Below are 24,223 nucleotides of genomic sequence, written 5' to 3'. Positions count from 1 at the left end.
AGATGCAAAACTGGATTGTGAAAACAAAAGAGTTATATTACATGTATGTCAAAATAAAGACACTTATGGCCCCTTTGCCACAGCATTCCCTGGAGGTTGATGTAGATGCATTCATCATTCTGCCAGGAATGGAATTTAGATTGTAGTTTGCATAAGTGCATCATGACAAGAGAGATATTTCATGTTTCAAGACATCATATTTAATTATAATGTTTTAATAAATCTTCATTCCATTTTAGGAAGAAGGGTTAAAACACATTAGACATACTTTCTTAAAGTTTACAGTAGAATATTTGGGCAAACTAAATAAAATTTAAAAAAATATTTATTGTAAATTTTTGGTATTTTTATCAAAATATAAGAAAAAAGAAATTAGAGTCACTCCTTCAATGATAAACCTTAATAGTTTTCTAAGACAGATATGATATTATCAAATTCAATTATACTTATATAATATAATTATAGAATTACTAATACAATTATGATGTTTATTACTGTGATCCAATTATGTCATTCTATACACAAAAAGCATTTTAACATAAAATCTGAAGCTGTATAACTGAAACTTGAGAAAAGAAGAATAATTTTTGTATAAATATTAACTTGAAATTTCTACATAAAACTCATTAAAGTTTATTTTTCTCTATATAAATTTAAAGTGTGCAAAATTCTCACTTATGTACTCATTATCTTAATTACTGTTACTATTCTCTTTATATAAATTTTAAAGATAATTTAAAATAGATTTGGTAAATAAGTGCTAAGACTCAGATATAATTCATATATACAACTGTTACCTTTCTGACTATGTCCTTAACAGTATACTAAAAGATACTGTTTACACCAGGTCATATTTGTTCCTTTTTCCTCTAGGATAATTGAGCAATCACATATTAAATTATATAAAATTATACTTGGATATATATATACATATATATATACATTGGCATTTATATATTTTATAATGTTGATGACTAGATGAAAAGAAGACAATGAATGTTATTAACTGTGCTCAAGGCAAGCATTTTATCCACTATACTATCTATCTGACCACAAAAAATATTTTAAATTATAACTTAAAATGATGGGTAGTATATGGGTTGATGACCCTTTTGTTCTCTTACAATACATATTTTATGATATAATCATAACTGTAAAAAAACAAATACTGTCACTTTGGGTAACAAGCACAACTCACTATTTATATATATAGCTTATGGGAGAAGACTTTTTTAAGTAAACTCTGAGAACAGCCTATTGTGTCCCCAAAACAAAAGTGAGACTGGCTTTTAAAATAGATATGTTGGCAGACCAAACTGTGTTTGGTCCCCAGGTGACCCCAGTGGTAATCCTTGAAAACATAAACAGGAATAATCCCTGATTATTTCCAGGTTAGAATCCCTAAAACCAAATATAAATAAATCGTAATGTATACTAGATGACTTTAAAATGTTTATTTGGGAGTAGTCACACTATAAGTGCTGCATGGTGAGGGTGGGGAATGATGAAAGACACATGCAAGTTTTATATGCTCTTCTATTTGTGTCATACTCAAAGCCTTAAAATATGTTTAGTGTTCCAATCTTATATCAAGATAAAGGCACCAATATGTAATAAACTCAAAGTTTGTCATAAAATGATGAGATATAACTAATTGTTGGGAAGGAATTCAGAATTTTAATTTTGAATCTTTCTCTCTTGATTTTTCTGATAGAAAACCCCCTAAAACATTAAATTATTCATTTTAGTCCAACTATAAAATTTTACCCAAACAATCTAGAAAAGCCATATATTTCTGTATTCAAAATGAGAAAAGCCAAGAAGCAAATCTAGAGAGTTGTAAAAAATAGTAAGGCTGTTCTCTTGTAGCAAATCCTAGTGTCTTACACTTTTCTTCATTTGTCCCACTGAATAGAGCTAAGTAACAAGTTGCCTTATTTGCTGGTTCAGTTATAAAGGTTACTGTCGGCATATGAATGAATGGAAAAAGTAACAAGCACCACCGGACTATAGACAAGCACTATCAGTGCTGTATCTATAGTCAACTACATTAGGTTGGCTGGTCTCCACACAATTCTCAGCCAATCTAATGTGTAGATTTTGTTTGTTTTTTAATAATTTTTATTTTGATCAAAGTGGATTACAAATCATTTACAGTAGTATTTTAGGTACATAGTGCATAGTGACATTGAATCAGGGGCATTCCCACCACCAATGTTGTCCTCCCTCCACCCCTGTTCCCAGCATGCATCCCATATTGCCCCTCCTTTGCCCCCCCACCCCTGGCTGCTAGTATAAGTGGTCCCTTCTGTATCTAGCTTGTTGTAGATTGGGCATGGATTCTCTTGTAGTTGGCTTTGGATTTGGTGTTTAAGTCTGATCATTTTTAATTTCTACTCAATGTTCATATGCCTGTTTGGTCTTGGTGCCCTCCATTATTTTCCCCTCAATTTGTGTTTTTTTTTTAAAGTTATGTCTCTTTCTTTAAAGTCAAATGTATTTGCATAAAATGCCAAAATGATAGAAAATTCTAACTGGTTCTTCTATAAAATATTTGGGTACTAGAGACAAAACACAACCGCCCAACTTTCAGTTATCATTAGGTAGCTCAAGTCTCTGTCTCTCTATCTCTGTGGTTTCTTTTCTCTCTCACACATTCATACAGAATTAAATTACAAAAGCCATGAATAAAAATAGTTCAAATGTAATAAATTTTCTCAATATATGTATATATTATTTCATTACTCTAGTTCTAAAATGTTAGTGAGTAGAAATGGTCATAATAATAATTTTTGGCCTCACTAAGGCTCTCCTATCCAGAAATGTTTCCAAAAGCTCAGACATTTTAACAATATATGCATCACAAGATCATAATATTTTCCAAAAATTTTAGTGTGTACTAAAATTTCCCAAGTCATTATTTTCTCTTTTTCACTTTTTTAAGTATTTATTTTCTTTGGTTTAGAATCAAATATGCATATGATACTGTTTTTCTTTCTCTAACCCTCCAAATCAAAACAACTGCAGAATTAACCTGAATACTGAACCTTATTGTATAATTGAATGAATTATTTCAGCAATATGTCCCAATGTATGTTTTGATATATATAATTGGGTAAATTTTGACTTTATAGAAAATTAGCATCTTCAAGAGCTAAAATGGTGCATTAACATAGAAGAAATTACATTGTATTGTATTAGACATCTGAAAACTATTTTCTAATGTTTTCTGAATTTTTAATAAATCAAAAAATTATTAATTTATTCTCAACTAATTAATATTTATTGAAAATGTACCTCTCATTTGTAGTGTTTTGAGTGAACCAAGAAGAGTTAGAAACTTTTTCAAAAGCCATAAATATATGAACTGATAAATCTATTATCAAATAAACAATGATACATTTTATAAAAGAGACCATTCAAAGGGCAGTGAAAGGATCTATACATGCAGTTTTCTCATTTGGTTGAGGCCTCTGTCTCTTACATTACTGATAAATTTTCTTCTCAATAGTACTTAGACAATAGAAAATTAATCAGGTTGGCAGTCATCCAGTTTTTTTTTTCTCCCAGAGGCATTAGTATGTGGGTTGCAGTGGGGAGAATTTGAAATTTTACTGTGCTTCATATTTAGCCAATGACCTCTATTCTCTGAGAACAGGAAAATGAATAACCCTGAGCTGCTAATTGGCCTTATTCCCTTATCTTATTCATGGGAAGAAATGTTCTGTTCTTTCATAATGAAACAAAAGCTCATATCTCAAATACTTTCTAACTACCAGAATTCCAATAGGCAAAGTCTCTTACAATTAATCAAATAAAAAGGAGATGTGATTTATATTTCAATTATTCACATATTCAATTTTTGTTTTGTTTCATAATTAAATTGCTTAAATTGGGCAAAATTTTAGCAGTGGATTATTCCAACCAGAATTAAATTGAAATGATAAATTTAAGATGTAAAAAAGTTTTTAAAAAAGTAAATTGGGGCTGGAGTGATAGCATAGTGATAGGATGTTTGCCTTGCACGCATGATTCAGGACAGATCTCGGTTTGATCCCCGGCATCCCATATGGCCTTCCAAGCCAGGAGTGATTTCTGAGTGCATAGCCAGGAGTAACTGAGCAGAACCAGGTATGGCCTCTCAACCAAACCAAAAATAAACAAAAATAACTAACTAAATTCTTAGAAAATAAAGTGGTGTGTGGAAACATAATTCAGTGAGTTAGATAAATGTATCCTTAGTATATGGAAACATATATGAAAACAAAGGTTCACAAAAAATAGAAAATTCCCTGAACATATCCAGGTGTATCCCCCAATAAATCAACCAAAAAAAAAGTCTTTAGAGAATTGTTGTTGGAATAAGAAAGGCCTGTGTGTGTAATTACTGCAAAACAATGTGATGTGTGCAAAGATTATTAATAAAAGAAATAACTTTCAGAAATTAACTTCAGAACCTTAGCAAAAACAAAATAATTATATTCCAAAGTTTTAGGAGTATTGACAAATCCTTAAATAGAATTTATTCCCTTGCACTTTTGTTTACTAGTAAGAATTTTAAAACCTATAATTAGATTCCAATCAGTTACCAAAGGTCTAATCACTTTCTCAAAATGTCAGACAATTTACCAAATCCCACAAAAAGACCCATAATTAAAGATTTAAAAGAATTCCTCAATTCTCTTTAAATACACAGTGGAACCTGGCTTTAGTGGCAGATGTTTCCACCTGCATTAATATTCTAGGACTGTCAACAAAGTGGCACAAACTGGGAGGCTAAAACAGCTAAAATTAATGCTCTTATGAAATTTACAAAGTAAAAGTGCTATTAAGACCATAATATCTTCAGAATCTATGGAAATTTATTTTTGTTTCTTCCAGAGGATTGTGGTGCCAGAAATTTCCTTGCTGTGGTCTTCATCCCAATCTTTATGTTTCTGGGTCACAGACCAGGAATCAACCTAGATGTCCAAAGAAAAATGAATGCAACATGAAGATGTCACACACACACACACACACACACACACACACACACAGGGGCGCCCGCGCACATACACATATATACCTAAATATATAAATATACAAAGGCATACAATGGAATACTACATAGCTATTAGGAATTATGCAATCATGTACTCTGTAACATGTATGGAACTAGACAAAATATTAAATGACATAAACCAGAGAATGATAGATATAGGATGATATCACTTACATATGGTATTTTTAAAACTTCATGAGGGAATAAAATAATTTACAGGGAATTTTTCTTTATCATTCTTGGCCCTAAGTATAGTGAAGAGATGGAAGATCAGAATGTAGGAGGAGAAAATGTTTGTTAAATGAGGGTGGGGGCAAAGGTTAAGGGGATTCAGGTACATTAGAAGTGTTAAGTAAAAGCCAAATATTCCAACCATAGATTCAGCAAAAAAATAAAATTCTGAGACCCAAACTTGAAAAATGAAACTTAAAAAGGCACCTGTCAAGCTGTCAAGTTGGGAGGGGAGTTATGGGATGGACTCTGGGAACATTGTTGGAGTAAGGTTAACAAAGGTAGTGGAATTGATTCTGGAACACTGTCTAAAATTAAACTATGACTAATTTTTGCTTTAGTTAAAAAATTCAAAAAGCGGGCCCAGAGCAATAGCACACCTATAGCGCATTTGCAAGCAGCTGACCCAGAACGAAGCTTGGTTGGATCCTTGGCCGACCCATATGGTCCCCCAAGCCAGGAATGATTTCTGAGCACATAGCCAGGAGTAACCCCTGAACGTCACTGGGTGTGGCCCAAAAGAGGAAAAAAAAATTAAAAAGCAAAATAAAAGAGAGAGAAAAAAACCCCAACAACATCTCTGATTAATATTGATGTAAAAATACTCAAAAAACCTTTATAATTTCTAAAAATAATAAAGATAAGATCTTTCCTTTAAATTTGCTTACCAGCAATTGTGAAAAATAAAACAGCAGGGAAATGAGTGATATTTTAAGAAAATGAACAAGAAATATAACATAATAAATGAGACATCTAAATTATCCGGGAATGCTATCAGGATTCCATGGTAGCTCTAACCATAAAGCACAGTGTTTTTCTGACAGAGAAGAGATATAAAATGAGTTTATTTTTCACTGCAAGTAGCAAAAGATACATGTATTTGATATCTTATCTAATTTGTCAATAATTTGTTAAATTTGAATTTCATATTCATCTTTTGAAGCACTAGGTTTGATATCAGTGACTAGCAAAGTTAATAAATAGTTTTATAAAAATTAAATAATAAAATGTATATCTTCAGGTGCATTCTATTAAACCAATAAAAATTTTATGAGCAATTTTATTCAATATTTATAATTATTATTTTACCACATATTCAAGATTCAACCAAAATTAAAAATAAAAATTCAAATGTCTCAATAATGAAAATCCAAATTAGTAATGCTTATATTTAAAAAAGAGGCTGATAAATTGTATATTAATTCTCACTGCAGTCTGTAAAAATTAATTTATGGTTTACTAGTATTTATAGTAATATTACAAACTAGCTAATTTTAGTTACATAGACACTAAATTAACTCAAGTATTTCCAGAAGCAAGACGATTAAATTAAATCAAGAAGTAATTTTCATATACAATTAGCAATTAAAATTATACCTAAAGCTAGTTTGACTATTTTATGTTCCTTAGTGGATAGTTGCTATAGCCACTAACAGTAATGCACATATATTAAAAAGAATAATGTCCTCTCTGAGGACTTCAAGGGAAACTTCTCCTGGCCTGTCTGCCTGTTTCTGAATCCCTGAAGGTCTCCTCAAAGGCCTGGGGAGCGCACCCCCAAAAAACTGCATTTTGAAGCTATCCAGTGAGTACATTCTGGCTGTGGGGTCTCCATCCAATAAGCTGAGCTATCTGGCCTGTGGAGGCTCCACCCTGCAGTGCCTTTGTTCACTCTGAGGACTGTCAACTAGAGGCAGCAGAAGAGCGGCCGCACACTTTTTCTAATCAATGAACCCCACCACAACACACAGGAAAAACAATGGGGAAACCTCACACGTAAACACCATGCACAGAGAATGAAGAAGAAAGGTCAATGACCTAAGAAATTCCAAACACCTGATTAACCTCTCAGGTAAGAAACTTAAAATAGCAATATGGAAGATGTTTGAAGAACTCAAAGAAAGCATAGATCGATCTGAACAGAACACAAAGATAGAAATCAGAAAACTCCAAACTGAAATAACAGAGCTGAAAACACGATAGCTCAACTGAAAACCTCAATGGATGGCCTCGCCTGCAGGGTATCAGCAGCTGAGGAGAGAATAAGAGTACTGGAAGATGTGATGCAGAAAAACTCAAAACAGCAGAAGAAATTGGAAAAGAACCTTAAGACAAACGAACAGACAATGGAAAAAGTACTCAAGTAATGTGAACAGATGAAAATAGAAGTCTTTGATAAACTCAACAGAAACAACATAAGAATCATTAGAGTCCCACGGACCCAGGTAGGAGATCTCCAGGAAGAATCAACTGTCAAAGACATCATCAAAGAGATACTCCCAGAGTTAAAGACTACATGCAATCAAATCCTGCATGCCGAAAGAGTACCAGCTAAAAGAGACCCAAAGAAAAACAACCAAGACACATCCTCATTACAATGACAAACGCCACAGATAGAGATAGAATACTGAAAGCAACAAGATCAAAAAGGGAAATTACATTCAAAGGAATATCCTTAAGAATTACAGAAGACCTATCACAAGAAACTCTCAAGGCCAGAAGACAGTGGTGGGATATTGTGACAAGACTGAATAAAACGAATGCTTCACCGAGAATACTGCACCCAGTCTGACTCACTTTCAGGTTTGAAGGAAGAATACATAGCTTCATGGATAAACAACAGCTTAGAAACTTCACAGATGATAAACCGGCCTTAAAGGAAAAACTGACAGGTCTACTCTAAGACAAGAGAGACCAACAAACACAGCAAACTTATCTACAAAGGTGACATTAAATCCTATGACAATCATCTCCCTCAATGTCAATGGACTAAATTCAACAATTAAAAGACACAGAGTGGCAAAGTGGGTCAAAAAGATGAATCCAACCTTTTGTTGCCTACAAGAAACACATCTGAATAGTCAGAACAAACATAGACACAAAATCAAAGGCTGGAGGAAAACCATCCAAGCAAGAAACACCCTCAAAAAAGCATGGTTGGCCATATTAATATCTGATGACACCAACTTTATACTCAGAAAAGTGGTAAGGGACAAATGGACACAATGTACTAATCAAGGGATGTGTGCAACAGGAAGAAATCCAACTATTAAACATATATGCACCCATTGAGAGGGCATCAAATTATCTAAAACATTACTGACATCTGAAAGAAGAAATCAATAACACAATAATTGTGGGAAATCTCAACACGGCCCTATCAACACTTGATAGGTCAACCAGACTGAAACCCAACAAAAACATACTAGCCCTGAAAAGAGTAATGGAAGAAAGAGGACTACTAGATATATGCAGGACACTCCATCCCAAAAAAAAACCTGGAAACACATTCTTCTCCAATGTACATGGGTCATACTACAGAATAGACTACATGGTAACACATTAAACATACCTCCATAAAATCAAGAGGATAGAAATCTTGCAGACTACCTTTGCTGATTTCACAAGGCTCTAAAATTAGAACTACAAAGCCACACAGAAGTAAAACTTTAAAAATTGGAATTTTAACACCCTACTACTAAATAACCAGTGTGTACAAGATGAAATCATAAAGGAAATCAAAACTTTCCTGGAAACAAATGATAATGAAGACACAAACTGCCAGAATCTATGGGACACAGCAAAAGCGGTTCTGAGAGGAAAATTTATAGCTCTACAAGCACACAAGAGGAAGGAAGAAGGGGCATATCTGAATAACTTAATGACACAGCTCAAAAAATTAGAAAATGACCAACAAAAGGAACCAAAAATAAGGAGACAGAAGGAAATAACAAAGCTAAAAGCAGAACTCAATGAGTGGAAAACCAAAATGAAATCTGAAATATCAACAAAAGCAGTAGTTGGTTCTTTGAAAAAATAAACAAGATTGATAGACCATTGCAAAACTCACAAAGAAAGAGAGCGACAGAGAAATCTGATAACCCATATTAGAAATGAAAAGGGGGAGATCACGACAGATATTGCAGAGATCCAAAGGGTAATCAGAGACTACTTTGAGAAAATTTATGCTACTAAACATGAGAACCTAGAAGAAATGGAAAAATTCTTGAACACTTATAACCTTTCACATTTAAGTAAGGAGGGTGTAGCATATCTAAACACCTGCCATCACTACTGAGGAAATTGAAACTGTAATCGAACATCTGCCCAAAAAGAAAAGCCCAGGTCCAGATAGATTTCCTAATGAATTTTTTCTAAACTTTCAAGAAGAGCTACTACCAATCCTAGCAAGGCTCTTCCATGAAATTGAAAAAATGGGAACACTTCCAAACAGCTTTTATGAAGCCAACATCACCTTGATACCTAAACCAGACAGAGATGCTACCAAAAAAGAAAATTACAGACCAATATCCCTGATGAATGCTGATGCAAAGATCTTCAACAAAACCCTGGCAAATAGGATCCAGTGCATCATCAAGAAGGTCATACACTACGACCAAGTAGGTTTCATCCCCGTAATGCAAGGATGATTTAACATCCTTAAATATATCAATATCACACACAACATCAACAAGAAGAAAGAAAAATCTCATGATCATATCAATAGATGCAGAGAAAGCATTTGATAAGGTCCAACATCCATTCTTGATTCAAAACTTTCAGCAAGAATGGAATGGAAGGAACCTTTCTCAATCTAGTTGAAGCCATCTACCACAAGCCAATGGCAAATATTATCCTCAATGGAGAAAAACTAAAAGCCTTTCCTCTAAATTCTGGTACAAGACAAGGCTCTCACCACTCCTCTTAACATAGAACTGGAAGTTCTTGCTATAGCAATCAGGCAAGAAAAAGATATCAAGGGAATCCAGATAGGAAATGAAGAAGTCAAGCTCTCATTTTTTGCAGATGACCTGATACTCTACTTAGAGAACCCTAAAGACTCTACCAAAAAGCTTCTAGAAACAATAGATTCATAAAGCAAGGTGGTAGGCTACAAAATCAACACACAGAAATCTATGGCCTTTTTATAAACCAATAATGATAGGGAAGAGATGGACATCAGGAAGGCAATTCCATTCACAATAGTGTCACACAAACTCAAATATCTTAGAGTCAACTTGACCAAAGATGTGAAGGACCTATACAAAGAAAACAATAAAGCCATGCTCCAAAAAATAAGAGAGGACACATGGAAATGGAAACACATACCCTGCTCATGGATTGGCAGGATTAACATCATTAAAATGGCAATACTCTCTAAAGCATTATATAGATTAATGTGATCCCCTTAAAAATACCCATGACTTTCTTCAAAGAAGTGGATCAAACACTTATGAAGTTCATCTGGAACAATAAACACCCTCGAATATCTTAAGCACTCCTAGGGAAAAGTAAAATGGGAGGCATTACTTTCCCCAACTTTTAACTGTACTACAAAGCAATAGTTATCAAAACAGCATGGTATTGGAATAAAGGCAGACACTCAAATCAGTGGAATAGGCTTGAGTTCTCAGAAATTGTCCCCCATACATACAATTACCACATCTTTGACAAAAGAGCAAAAAATCCTAAATGGAGCAGGGAAAACCTCTTCAACAAGTGGTACTGGCAGAACTTGTTAGCCACTTGCAAAAAAAGTGAACCTAGACCCCCTGTTAATATTATGTATGAAAGTAAAATCTAAATGGATTAAAGACCTTGATATCAGACCTGATACCATAAGGTATATAGAACAACACATCGGTAAAACACTCCATGACATTGAGATTAAAGGCATCTTCAAGAAGGAAACTGCACTTTCCAATCAAGTGGAAGCACAGATTAACAGATGGGAATACATTAAACTGAGAAGCTTCTGCACCTCAAAAGAAATAGTGCCCAGGATACAAGAGTCACCCACTGAGTGGGAGAAACTATTCACTCAACACCCATCAGATAAAGGGCTAATATCCAAAATATACAAGGCATTCACAGAACTTTACAAGAAAAAATCCAATTCCATCAAAAATGGGGAGAAGAAATAAACAGACATTTTGAAAAAAAAGAAATACAAATGGCCAAAAGGCACGTGAAAAAATGCTCATCGTCACTAATCATCAGGGAGATGCAAGTCAAAACAATGAGATACCACCTCACACCACAGAGATTGGTGCACATCACAAAGAATGAGAACAAACAATGCTGGTGGAAATGTGGCAAGAAAGGAACTCTTATCCACTGCTGGTGGGAAAGCCATCTAGACCAACCTCTATGGAAAGCGATATGGAGATTCCTCCAAAATCTGGAAATTGAGCTCCCATTTGACCCAGCTATTCCACTCCTAGGGTATACCTAAGAAAACAAGAATACAATACAAAAACCCCTTCCTCACACCTATTCACAATAGCCAGGCTCTTGAAACAACCAAGATGCCCTTCAACAGACGAATGGCTAAAGAAACTATGGTATATATACACAATGGAATATTAAGCAGACGTCAGGACAGATGAAGTCATGAAATTTTCCTATACATGAATGTACATGGAATCTATCATGCTGAGTGAAATAAGTCAGAGGAAGAGAGAGAGACGGCGAATAGTCTCACTCATCTATGGGTTTTAAGAAAAATAGAAGTCATTTTTGCAACAATCCTCAGAGACAATGAGAGGAGGGCTGGAACCTCCAGCTCACCTCATGAAGCTCACCACAAAGAGTGGTGAGTGCAGCTATAGAAATAACTATACAGAGAACTACCATCATCATGTGAATGAATGAGGGAACTGGAAAGCCTGTCTGGAGTACAGGTGGGGGTGGGGTGGGATGGAGGGAGATTTGGAACATTGGTGGTGGGAATGTTGAACTGGTGAAGGGGGTGTTCTTTACATGACTGAAACCTAATCACAATCACTTATGTAATCAAGATGTTTAAATAAAGAAAAAAGAGAAATGAAAAAAAATAATGTCCTTATTTAAGCCCCATAGTTACAAAATTGTTCACTGTAAAGTTTCAGACATACCATACTATCTTACCCTTCCTGCTAGCAAAGTCTCCCATTTCCCTCCCTTCTCCTACCCCCACCCCACCTATCTCTAGGACAAGCAATTTGTTCACTCTCTCTCTCACTCCATCTCTCTTACACTGTGGTTTGCACTATTGTTAATAGAAGTGTACCTTGCATGTCACTTTCTCTCCTTTTAGTACCATGTTCCTTTTTTAATTTATAAAAATTATGATTTACAAACTTTTTCATAGTTGAGTTTCAGATATACAATATTTCAGCATAGAACTTATCACCAGCATCAACATCCTTCCACAAATGTTCCCAGGTTCCCTTCAGTAACTCCTTCCCCATCTTGATAGACACCTTTTCAAGTTCAATTGTTTTAAAATGTGCCATGCTCTCTGGTATAAAATGATATCTCAATGTTTTCTTGATTTGAATTTCCCTAATTATAAATGATGATGAAATTTTAATGTGTCTTTTGTCAATCTGTTAGTTTTCTTCAGAGAAATACCTATTCATTTCATCCCCCCATTTTTTGATGGGTTTATTAAGTTTTTTGGAGTTAAACTTTGTGAGTACTTTGTATATCCTAGATATCAACCCATTATATGGTGTGTTGAGGGCAAAAGTTTTCTCCCATTCAGTTATCTGCCTTCTAATTTTAGCCCGTTTCTTTTGCCAAACAGAAACTTTATAGTTTGATTTAGTCCCATTTATTTAGGTTCTTTTTGATGTGTGCCAGGCTCTGTGGTGTGAGATGGTACCTCATTGTAGTTTTTATTTGCATCTCCCTGATGGTTAGTGATGTGGAGCATTTTTTTTCATGTGTCTTTTGGCCATTTGTATTTCTTCTTTGAGGAAATGTCTGTTCTCCCCATTTTTTGATGGGATTAGATTTTTTTTATTAAGTTCTTTCAGTACCTTGTATATGTTGGAAATTAGCCCCTTGTCTGATTGGTATTGGGTAAATAATTTCTCTCACTCAATAGGTGGCTCTTGTATCCTGGGCACTATTTTCTTTGAGGTGCAGAAGCTTCTCAGCTTAATATATTCCCATCTGTTTATCTCTGCTTCCACTTGTTTGGAGAGTGCTGTTTCCTCCTTTAAGATGCCATTAGTCTCAATGTCATATAGTGTTTTATCTACATGTTGTTCTATATACTTTATATTTTCAGGCCTGATAACAAGGTCTTTAATCCATTTGGATTTGATCTTTGTACATGGTGTTAGCTGGGGGGTCTGTGTTTGCTTTTTTGCAAGTGGCTAATCAGTTTTGCCAGCACCACTTGTTGAAGAGGCTTTCCTTGTTCCATTTTGGATTTCTTGCCCCTTTATCAAAGATTAGGTGATTGTATGTCTGAGGAACATTTTCTGAGTACTGAAGCCAATTGCACTGATCTGAGGATCTGTCTTTATTCCAATACCATGCTATTTTGATAACTATTGCTTAGTAATACAGTATAAAGTTGGGGAAAGTAATGCCTCCCATATTCCTGTTCCCAAGGATTGCTTTAGCTATTCATGAGTGTTTATTGTTACAAATGAATTTTAGGAGTGTTTGAACCACTTATTTGAAAAATGTGTATCTTTAAAAAGATACACATTAAATCTGTACAATGCTTTGGGGAGTATTGCCATTTTGCTACAGCTTATTCTTAAGAGCAACAAATAGTGATGAGATCCAATATAATATTATTATTGTAGAAAAATGATATATTAGTTTTTAACTTTCAGACAAAAATATACATGTCAGCCTGTATAATGCTATGCAATAAATAATGCTTTTAAAGTTTATTCTTTCAACTTTTCTTAGATTATATTGTCTTTTTGTATATTGACTAAAATTATGTAAATATTATATGTATTAACATAGTGGAAATTACTGGATCCAAGTAGAAGGAAAGAGGGGAGGGAATTCATTAGGCAACCACTAAACAAAATAATTAAGAAAAATAATAGCTGGCCTCTTGTAGCTCAATTAAAATTCAGGAATTAAGCCAATGTTAGAAAGGAAAGAATTGTATAATAATCTTCTTTTGAAAGCAATGGCAATGGTCCATTTTCCTGTTGAGTTTTTTCTTGGGTTGGTGCCCAGATCGGAGAATTAATAAAATATTTTATACTGTCATTAATGTCTTTATTTGACTACTATTGAAATTGTCACAAGTGACTAGATGTAGATATTTCATCTATATTCTAAATTTAAGTGAGAAAAAAATGCAAACAAAAGTAGTAAGAGATTGGAGATAGTACAAAAATTTAAGACATACATGACCAACCCAGTATGAGCAATATCTATTTCCCAAATCACCATAGATTGTGGCAATGGAGTGCCTCCCCATCACACATACACACAAAAAAATACATAGACACACACATTCACACACACACATACACACATACCCTTCCCATAACTGCCAGCAAGAATTCAAGGAAAACAAATGTTTGTGTCTAATAATGATCAGTTGGAAGAGAACAAGACTCCAGTTGTTGTTTTTTTTAAATACCAAATATTTTTTAGGAGGGTAGCTTTTTGGGCCACATCCAGTGGCGCTTCAGGGTTACTCCTGGCTCTGCTCTCAAAAATCGCTCAGGGAACCATATGAAATGCCGGGAATCGAACTGAGTCCATCAAGGATTGGCTGCGTGCAAAACAAATGCCCTACTGCTGTATTATGACTCCAGCCCCCCAAAATGTAATTTTTAATCATATGCTTTATCTCAATTGATTTTTAATTGTTTGTTTGTTTGTTTATTGTAGTGCCACACCAGTAGTTGTCAGAGATTATTCTGGTAATGTTCTGATGGACTAATTGCGTTCAGGGATCATATACAATGCCAGATATTCAATTAGCACTGGATTGTGAAAGGCTAAATGCTTAATCCTATGCTGTCTTTCCAGTCACTATTCCGATTTGTTTTTATCCCAGAAATAATTTTTTCACTAGTGAAACTATCATTATTAACCATTTATTTCACAATAAACTAACATCAATTTATTAAATATATTATGATATGTCAAAATATTTTCAGTTTTATTTTTAATATTCCTTGTGTATATTTTATTAAAATATTGCTCTACTGTTTTAGTCACAACTGAGTTAATGTATCTGTTTTGAAATCAGGATCCTATCCAAGAAAAATTAGTCACTCCCATTATTTTAGTTACACTACATAAACACTAGAGAAATATAACTTCTTACCATAAAAACGATATATTTTAATCCATAATTTTATTTTTTTATTTATTTATTTATTTATTTTTTGGTTTTTGGGCCACACCCGGTGACGCTCAGGGGTTACTCCTGGCTATGCGCTCAGAAGTCGCTCCTGGCTTGGGGGACCATATGGGACGCCGGGGGATCGAACCGCGGTCCGTCTCCTAGGCTAGCGCAGGTAAGGCAGGCACCTTACCTCGAGCGCCACCGCCCGGCCCCTTAATCCATAATTTTATTATTGACTTTCAGAGTTCCTTTAGTCACCAAAAATAAGCACAGTAAATAGAATATAAATGATAAGAGTATATGTTTCTGATAATGACTGATTTAGTTCCATCCTCAAAGTCTTAGAGCTTTTGTATTTCATTGAAAATTCACAAACAAATGAATTTTTGGTGATTATGGTGAGTTTCTGTAAAATTCTATGTATTTTTACATTGTGTTTTGTATTTGAGCATAAAAATTTTAAGATGTTCACTTGCAAATAATATCCCTTATGGCTCTTATTTTCTAATAGAAAATTGAGCATCAATCATCTGGAATTTGTATTATTGCTACAATGGTAAAAAGTTAATATATTTTATTAGTAAAAAAATCTATATTAGTAAGAAAATGATAATACAACATTCTGAATATTTTTAATAAAGTAGAAGATTATATTATTTTTGGGGGGATTTGTCTATGTTAAAGAAATTTAAAAATATCTGGGGATATAATACACATATATTTAAACAGAAGAACAAGTAGTTTGATCCCATGATTTAATTTTTGATGTGTTGTTTGCATCATATATAGATAGCTTAACTTTTAGAAATACAAACATGGCATTATCATTTTAATGTTAGTACATTTTGAAAATAAAGGCTATAAATAAATCTGAAATTCATGCCACGGGCTTATTGATAATTTATACATTTTCTATAACTAGCCTCTACTTTGTCATTTAAAATTTATTTTTATTAAAATTTCAATGATTCTTTTGCACAAAAGTACACACTAAAAATGGACAATGGTACAAAATCTTCAGAATATTTTAATGTAGTTGCTCCAACAGTTTGCATGATTATTTCAGCTAGTATTCATTTTAATCAGAGGTTCTTTTAGTGTACATTTTGGAAATAATTTTAAAAAATTAAAATTAATTATATAGCTTTGTGGTGATATACATTACCTGCAGTGGTTTTATTGTTTTTGTTTTGTTTTGAATGGTGAGAGAAACCTACAAGAAAGTGCCAATTAGTGCTGATTACTTTGTTGTTATTACTTTAGGATCACACTAAGTGATGCTCAGGAATTATTCCTTACTATGTACTCAGAAATTGTTCCACATAGGCTGAAGGGACCATATAGGAATGCAGGGGATCACACCCATGTTTGTCATATGCAAGGCAAGAGCTCTATCCCCTGTACTATCTCTTGATCTGAGGGTGTGGTACTACTTATAACTTGTACCAGTGACCAAAAGAGTTACACCTGATTGTGTTTAAAGGTCTCTGAGGCTACATCCAGCAGTCTTTAGGGGAAGCATGTGGTGCTTGAAGTCAAATCTAGATCAAATTTTATGAACTAACTCCTGAGTTATAAGTTGCATAATGCTTTCAGTAACCATAAATTGAACATATAACTTTTTACATAAAAAGATATATTTGGGGAGTGGGCCACATCCGACAATGCTCAAAGGGTACTCCTGGCTTTGTGCTCAGAAATAGCTCCTGGCAGGCTCAGGAGACCATATGAGATGCTGGGAGTTGAACTAGGGTCAGTCCCAGGTTGGCTGCATGCAAGGCAATTACCAGACAGCTGTGTTATATCTTCAGTCCACCCAAAAGATATATTTTAATTCGCAAATTATTTTTACTTTCACGTTTATCTTCAGAAAGTATTCCCTTTGAAATTAGGTGGAGTTCTGATAGGTGTAATGCTAAAGAGGGTGAATCACTATAATATAGAGAGTTGGAAATTACATGAAATAATTGAAATTAGGATGAGACACACCCACACTGCTCACTAGAATACAATGTGATTAAAACCATGCTGATATAATATATGTGACTGACCTGAGTAAAGTCAGTTTTAAACAATCAACAAAGTATATTTACTTTTGCCTTTTAATAATTTTGCTCATCTTTGTTTAATGCTGAAAGGGAAAGCAAATGGCTTATTTTTATTGGAAAATATTCAAACAGCTGCATCTCATAATAACTTCCCTAGTCATTCAATTAGAGTGTAGGTCACTCCTTAAATATGAAACTGTGCACAAAAGCTCTATAAAGTGGAAGAAATATAATTTCTTAAAGTCCTAAGTACAAAACAATAAGAAAGGTCATTTTTCAGTTTTGCATATTCTAGTTAAATTGTCATTTCTTAATTTCTAACATGTAAGCATATGCTTATTTTAATGTAAATATTTATATATACTTAACACTAATAAAAATGGTCACTTTTTCTTATTATATGCTTTTCTTTCTCACAAACACTCCATTCTGCATTTCCAAATTTTATCCTTACCCCAGTGAACAATTTGCCTTGTAGTCATCCTCAAGTCTAGAGGTGCATATATATAATAATGATCTGATATCTACTGGTTGACCAATGCAAGTAGCCAAAAAGGCTTCAGGAAATAAAGCTGAATCTCCAGTTTCTAAGACATTTTTAGAAATAAAAATAATACTGTAGGCTCTAGATAAACATGATTTCTTGGTGTAAACATGTTTCTTGTATTACTGTACAGTAAGGGCAAGTCAACAGGATCAGACAAACTCTTCTGAAATGCAGAAGGAGGTTCAGTTTAATAAAGAGATTATAAAGAGGTCCTGGAAAATTTGATACCTAGAAATGAGCATTTTAACTAATTTGTGATCTGTAGTCACCATTTCAAGCTCAATTAGGGGCAATTCTGCAAGGGAAAGAATGAGTCAGACAATATATATCCAGCATGGTTCTAAAATCAGCCAGACGACAGTCAGCTCGGCTTCTTGTATTTCTATTCCTTGCATTTGTTCCTTTGAGCACTTATTTTTATTCACTTATGCAGCATGTTTTAAATTTTTATTCTATCTTAGCAGTGCTATAGAGACAAAAATTATCTTTAGTTGAATCAGAACCTTTAGGAGAGGGGCTGGAGAGATAGCATGGAGGTAGAGTGTTAGCCTTGCATGCAGAAGAACGGTGGTTCGAATCTTGGCATCCCATATGGTTCCCCAAGCCTGCCAGGAGCGATTTCTGAATTCAGAGCTAGGAGAATCCCTTGAACACTGCTGGGTGTGACCCAAAAACTAAAAAAGAAAAAAAAGAGGGAAAAAAAGAACCTTTAGGAGAGTTTAGGAGAGATATAATTTCATGTAAAAGTAAGAAATGAGAAATAATCAAAGAGTAAAAGAACATTCTAAAAGAAAAAATGCAGGCCGAAGTGATAGCAAAGTGGTAGGGCATTTGCCTTGTATGCGGCTTACCCAGGAAAGACCTGGTTCAAACCCTGGCATCCCATTTAGTCTGGAAAGATTTCTGAGCACAGGGCCATGAGTACCCCCTGAAGGCCACCAGGTGTGGCCAAAAAAAGAAAAAGACAGAAAGAAAAGAATGCTACTATAGAAATAAATCTGATCATCCACACTGTGATTTAAGAAACAATTCCATTTCTAGTGACAATCAAATAATATAGTACAATTACTGAATCCTACATTAAGAAGTCTCAAAGGTTAGAATGATAGTATGGTGAGTAGTAGGGCACTTGCCTTGAAAAAAGCCTCTCCAGATTCTATCCCTGGTATTCAATATGACCCCCTGAGCCCTTCCAGAAATGATCCCTGTATGTAGGACATGGAGAGGTAGTAGTAAGTTCTGAACACCACCAAAACAACTCTCCAAAAATTTGTACTTAAGAAATGGAGGACATTTGATTTGTATTAGGAGAAAAAGAATGTTTCTGATCTGAAGTACTGATGCAAACATAATCAAAACGTAAATAATCGGGGCCGGGCCGTGGTGCTAAAGGTAAGGTGCCTGCCTTGCCTGCGCTAGCCTTGGACGGACCGCGGTTCGATCCCCCGGCGTCCCATATGGTCCCCCAAGCCAGGAGCGACTTCTGAGCGCATAGCCAGGAGTAACCCCTGAGCGTCACCGGGTGTGGCCCAAAAACCAAAAAAAAAAAAAAACGTAAATAATCAGAGAAGATTAGCAATAGAAATTAGCAATAGAAGTTGGACCCAGAAGAGCGCACATGTTAGTAAAGCCATCCCTCTTTTTTTCTGGTATGTCAGGGTCGCTGGTCGGACAGTGGGCCACAGATCTGGACTGAACATGGTCCAGGAGACTGGGACCCCCCCAAGCCAGGCAGTTTTCATGGCCAGCCCTGTTCAACTTGGGCCCTGAGGGGCGGGCGAAGGAGGGAAACCCCTCCCCTATGTATATTGGACCCCCTGTTTTGTTTGCTAGTAATACTATTTTTCAAAACCGTGCAGGCGCATTTGCGCCTGTGCGACAAATATACATTTTAAGCATTATCCAAAAACATTCCTGATCCTAGAGTGTTCCTAGGAATAGAACCAGGATGCCCAAGATTCCGATAAAACACTCAAATTGACCTTTATTGTCTAGTCTTTTATGTACTGCCTCTCCCCTCAACCTTTTGTCTCTCCTACCTCCTCATACTCAAACCCTAAACCATTATCTTCCCCTTATTCAACCCTCCTTATCCTCAGTTCCTTCTGACCCAAGACTGACCTTCTGCCCCAACACCACCATTCAGTTCCTCATTGAATGACACCCTCTCGGTCCCCAGCTCATGCCTATACAAACAACTACAACCAACACGCTTGTTGACCCATGCTTGGTGGCCCCTAATGCCCCCATTGAACTATGGACTGTTGCATGATACCGGAATCAGCTTCAGCATAACCCCTAGTTCAAGGACGATATAGGGTTCCGTAATGTCGCGAAACATCTCAACTATCACCTGTTGTCTTCAAATACCTTTGTTTTCTTTCTTTTTTTTTCTTTTTAAAACATAAAAGGGTCACATGTATCTCTTTTGTATATCTCAGATGTATTCCCTTAACATCTATAACTCTTCAATATCCTCACATAGTGACAATTTTGTCCACTAGATTAGTTATTTGATAGTTTGATTTTCCCCCTGTGAGATCTGTTTTATAAGCAATACTGGTAGAAGAGTAACCTCTGTATAGATTTCACATTTATACCAAGTTACGGGAAATGTTGGATTTTACTCTTAGGCCCCCAGATGCACCAACAATATCTTGTGGCATTGCTTCTCTTTTGCATAGGCACATTAAAATGGGAAAATAATACATATGCAAACAAGTTCTTATCTAATAGAGATGGGAACACAAATTTGGTAATGTAATTAGGCCTTTTACCCTGAACATTGTCATAATTATTTGGCTCAGGCCTCAGAAGAATGGGCATCACCCACACACACCTGAACTATGGAAACAACCACAATTGTCTTTAACATTCCCAGGATCCAAGCCTCTACCAGAGAAGACCTACCACTGCTTTGGCATTGACTTACTCCAAAGAGTACTCCCAACACCCAGGCGACTCAGCAACAATCTGCATGCAGGGCAGATCACTCTGCATTTAATGATATGCTGACACTAGAAGATGCTCCACATCAGCCTGACATCAACGAAAGAAATGCACAGAATCCAGAGTCTTTAAATATAAAAGTCTGATACCAACTATAGCTAAAGTGTGAAAAAGTTTCACGGGGACCTTGAGAATGACTGGAATTGGATAGACTGGTGTGCCTGGAACCCAGAGTTTTTCTTATGCCAATAAACCAATAAACTTCTGGGGTGAGGTCTTTTTGTAATCTGGTCAAGGATTTTTTTTCCATTTTCTCCATTTTTCTGGACCTATGCAAACATTGGCGATTGCCACTATCACACCTTTACTATCTTATCCTTTAAGGAAAAAAATACAACTTACTGGACATAAAAACAAATTACTATAGTAGAATGCCTGTCTCGAATACAGGCAGGAGATGGGAAGGGGGGAGGGAGTAACGTTGCACTGGTGAAGGGGGTGTTCTGGTTATGACTGTAACCCAAATATGATCATGTTACTTAAAAGATATATTTAATAAAAAAAGAAATTAGCAATAGAGCATATAGAGTAATCTCTGGGTTAAAACATACTAAATGGAGAGTGATAGTTATATGGAGCAAAGAAAATAAAAGAGGAACAGACCACACAGTCTTTACAATGCCATCAGTATATTGTTCCCAATAACCCTCAAGGTCTCTGCACTGATATCTTTAGCTCTCATATACCTTCCCATATTCTATTTTAGTACTTTGCTAAAGATATACTTATCCATTTTCCCTGGAATATTCTATTAAGATTCTAAATAAAATTATATTTAATTCAAAACATGTTTTATTTTTTCTTTTATATATTATAGTTTATAACAATGACCAGATTTTTACTAATAGCTATGTACTATGCATATTATATAAAATATTAGTTACATTATTCTTTTTTAATAACATTTTATATATATTTTATTTAAACACCTTGATTACATACATGATTGTGTTTGGGTTTCAGTCATGTAAAGAACACCACCCATCACCAGTGCAACGTTCCCATCAGCAATGTCCCAAATCTCCTTCCTCCCCTAGTTACATTATTCTATATTTAACCATTGCCCTGATGTTAGCAGAAATGAAGAGAAACATATAGTGTGTGAGCTCAGATAAACAAATATAAGACATAATGAGATTTGTGAATAATGTAATGAACCGCCATTTTCTTGGGCAGACGTAGATACTACAGGGGTTTTAAACTGTGGGCTAATTATAATCAGTGGAAAATAAAAGGAGCACTCTACATAGCAAGTCATTTTGCCTTCATCTGTATATATGAATCTGTATATTCTCTGTACAAGCAAATTATTAAAATGTTCAAACATCATTACAAAGAATATGTGTGTTTGGTTGTGTTCAAGTAGCCTTCAAATAACTTACCATAGATTGAATAAAATATAATCCATTTGAAAATTTTTCTGAAGTCATCAAAATAGATCATAAACTTTTAGAAATTGGCTTAGAGCAACAATTTATAGAATAGGTGTCTTTTAAGAAAATCAAATACCAGCAGTCACAAAGAAAAACGACACAGTAAATCAAAACATGCAGATCAGGTTTGTTATAATTATGTTGTTTCCATTTCACCTTATGTACTGTGTATGCTTATTATTTATGCTTTTTATCTAACCCATTCCCTCTCCCCTCCAGTTCTGAGGTCAAGGGAATGGCATTTCCCCATTATAGATTACTACCTCACACCCTGTAATTGTCCAGTGGAATTAAAATGACTGTGGTTGTGGGAACAGAAATTTCTCCCTTCCATAAAAATGTAGAATTATCATGGTACAATTTATTTTCTATTCAATTTTCAGTTAGTCTTATGGGGTTTTAAATTTTCTTTTATTTTTAGTTCAGTTTCAGGGGTTGCAAATGGCCCTCCATACAACATTTTGTGGCCCTGCCCTAGAGGAATCTTTTTTTGTTTTGTTTTGTTTTAGTTGTTTGGGTCATACCCCCCAATGTTCAAGGCTTACTACTGACTTTGCACTCAAGGATCACCCCGACTTTGCCTCCTGTGGCCCCCAGGTAAATTGAGTTTGAGAGCCCTGGTAGATGTTAATTAATAAAGTTGACTGAGAAAATAAAATCAGTCCAGAGATATTCACATTTTTAAGAAATTCCAGGCACTTTTTATTTAAAAGAATGCTTAAAGATCATTTAAAATGCATAAGATAGTTGCTTTGTTTGCAGGGTATGTTTTTATCTATCAAAGAAAAGATAAAAAATAATGCAAACTATCTGACATAAAAGATAATTTAGGAATGTTCTTTGCATTTTGAATTTTCTCTTTATTTTCACTGGTATAACCTAATTTTGGAAAACAGTTCACTTATAATCTGCCATTCCTATTTAAATAGCTTAGAGAAAGCAAAAGTAGTAACTAGCATATTTGTTTTAAACAATTTCTGGATTTTTTTTCCCAGAAGATAGAACTTGAAAATTAAGTCGAAAGTATTATCATTTCCAAAGTGAATCATTTAATAGTAGAAGTTCAAGCATAAGCCTTGATAATCAGCTTTTAAACAGTGGTGACAAGGATCTTTTTTCATTCAGTTATTATCAAAGATAAATGAAATTAATGAAAATGAAGGAAGTGGGTTGGATAAAAGGCAACCACTAACAATCTAATCCATCTTAAACTATATGTAGAGATTTTAAGAATGGTGTTAGTATTCATTTAACTGGATAGATTGTATAGATTGTTTCTTGGTGTTTTCAAATGGCTAGTTTCTTTTCTTTCTGCCACCATTACTCCATTACACCATTGCTAACAATAGAAATGGAAAGGGCTTATACTATGTGTTTGCATCCTTTTGTTTTCACAAAAAGATGGATAGGGTAGATGGAGAATGAGTGATAAAAGGGGAGATGAGTGGCAAGTCTCGAAAGAGAGATAGAAACAGAGGTATTAAAACAATAGACTACAGTTAATATTTTTGTAAGATATTTGGCATGCTTTACATTTCAAACCATCAAAGTTAGGGAGAAACATTCTAGGCTTTAGATTATATCAAGTAGTCTTTATTTAATTCTGACACTTTTTAAATTTGGCTGGTTTTTTTGGGAGGGGTGGGGCTGATCACACCCGGTACTCAGGTGTTACTTCTGGTTCTGTGCTCAGAAAGGAAATCGCTCCTGGCAGGCACAGGTGTTGGGTTTTTAACCACAGTCCATCCTGGATTGGTTGCGTGCAAGTGGAATAACACCCTACTGCTGTGTTATCTCTCCAGCCCC

The sequence above is a fragment of the Suncus etruscus genome, chromosome 4 (assembly GCF_024139225.1).
Source record: "Suncus etruscus isolate mSunEtr1 chromosome 4, mSunEtr1.pri.cur, whole genome shotgun sequence".
In the NCBI taxonomy this organism is placed as follows: domain Eukaryota; kingdom Metazoa; phylum Chordata; class Mammalia; order Eulipotyphla; family Soricidae; genus Suncus; species Suncus etruscus.
This window is presented reverse-complemented; position numbering follows the sequence as displayed.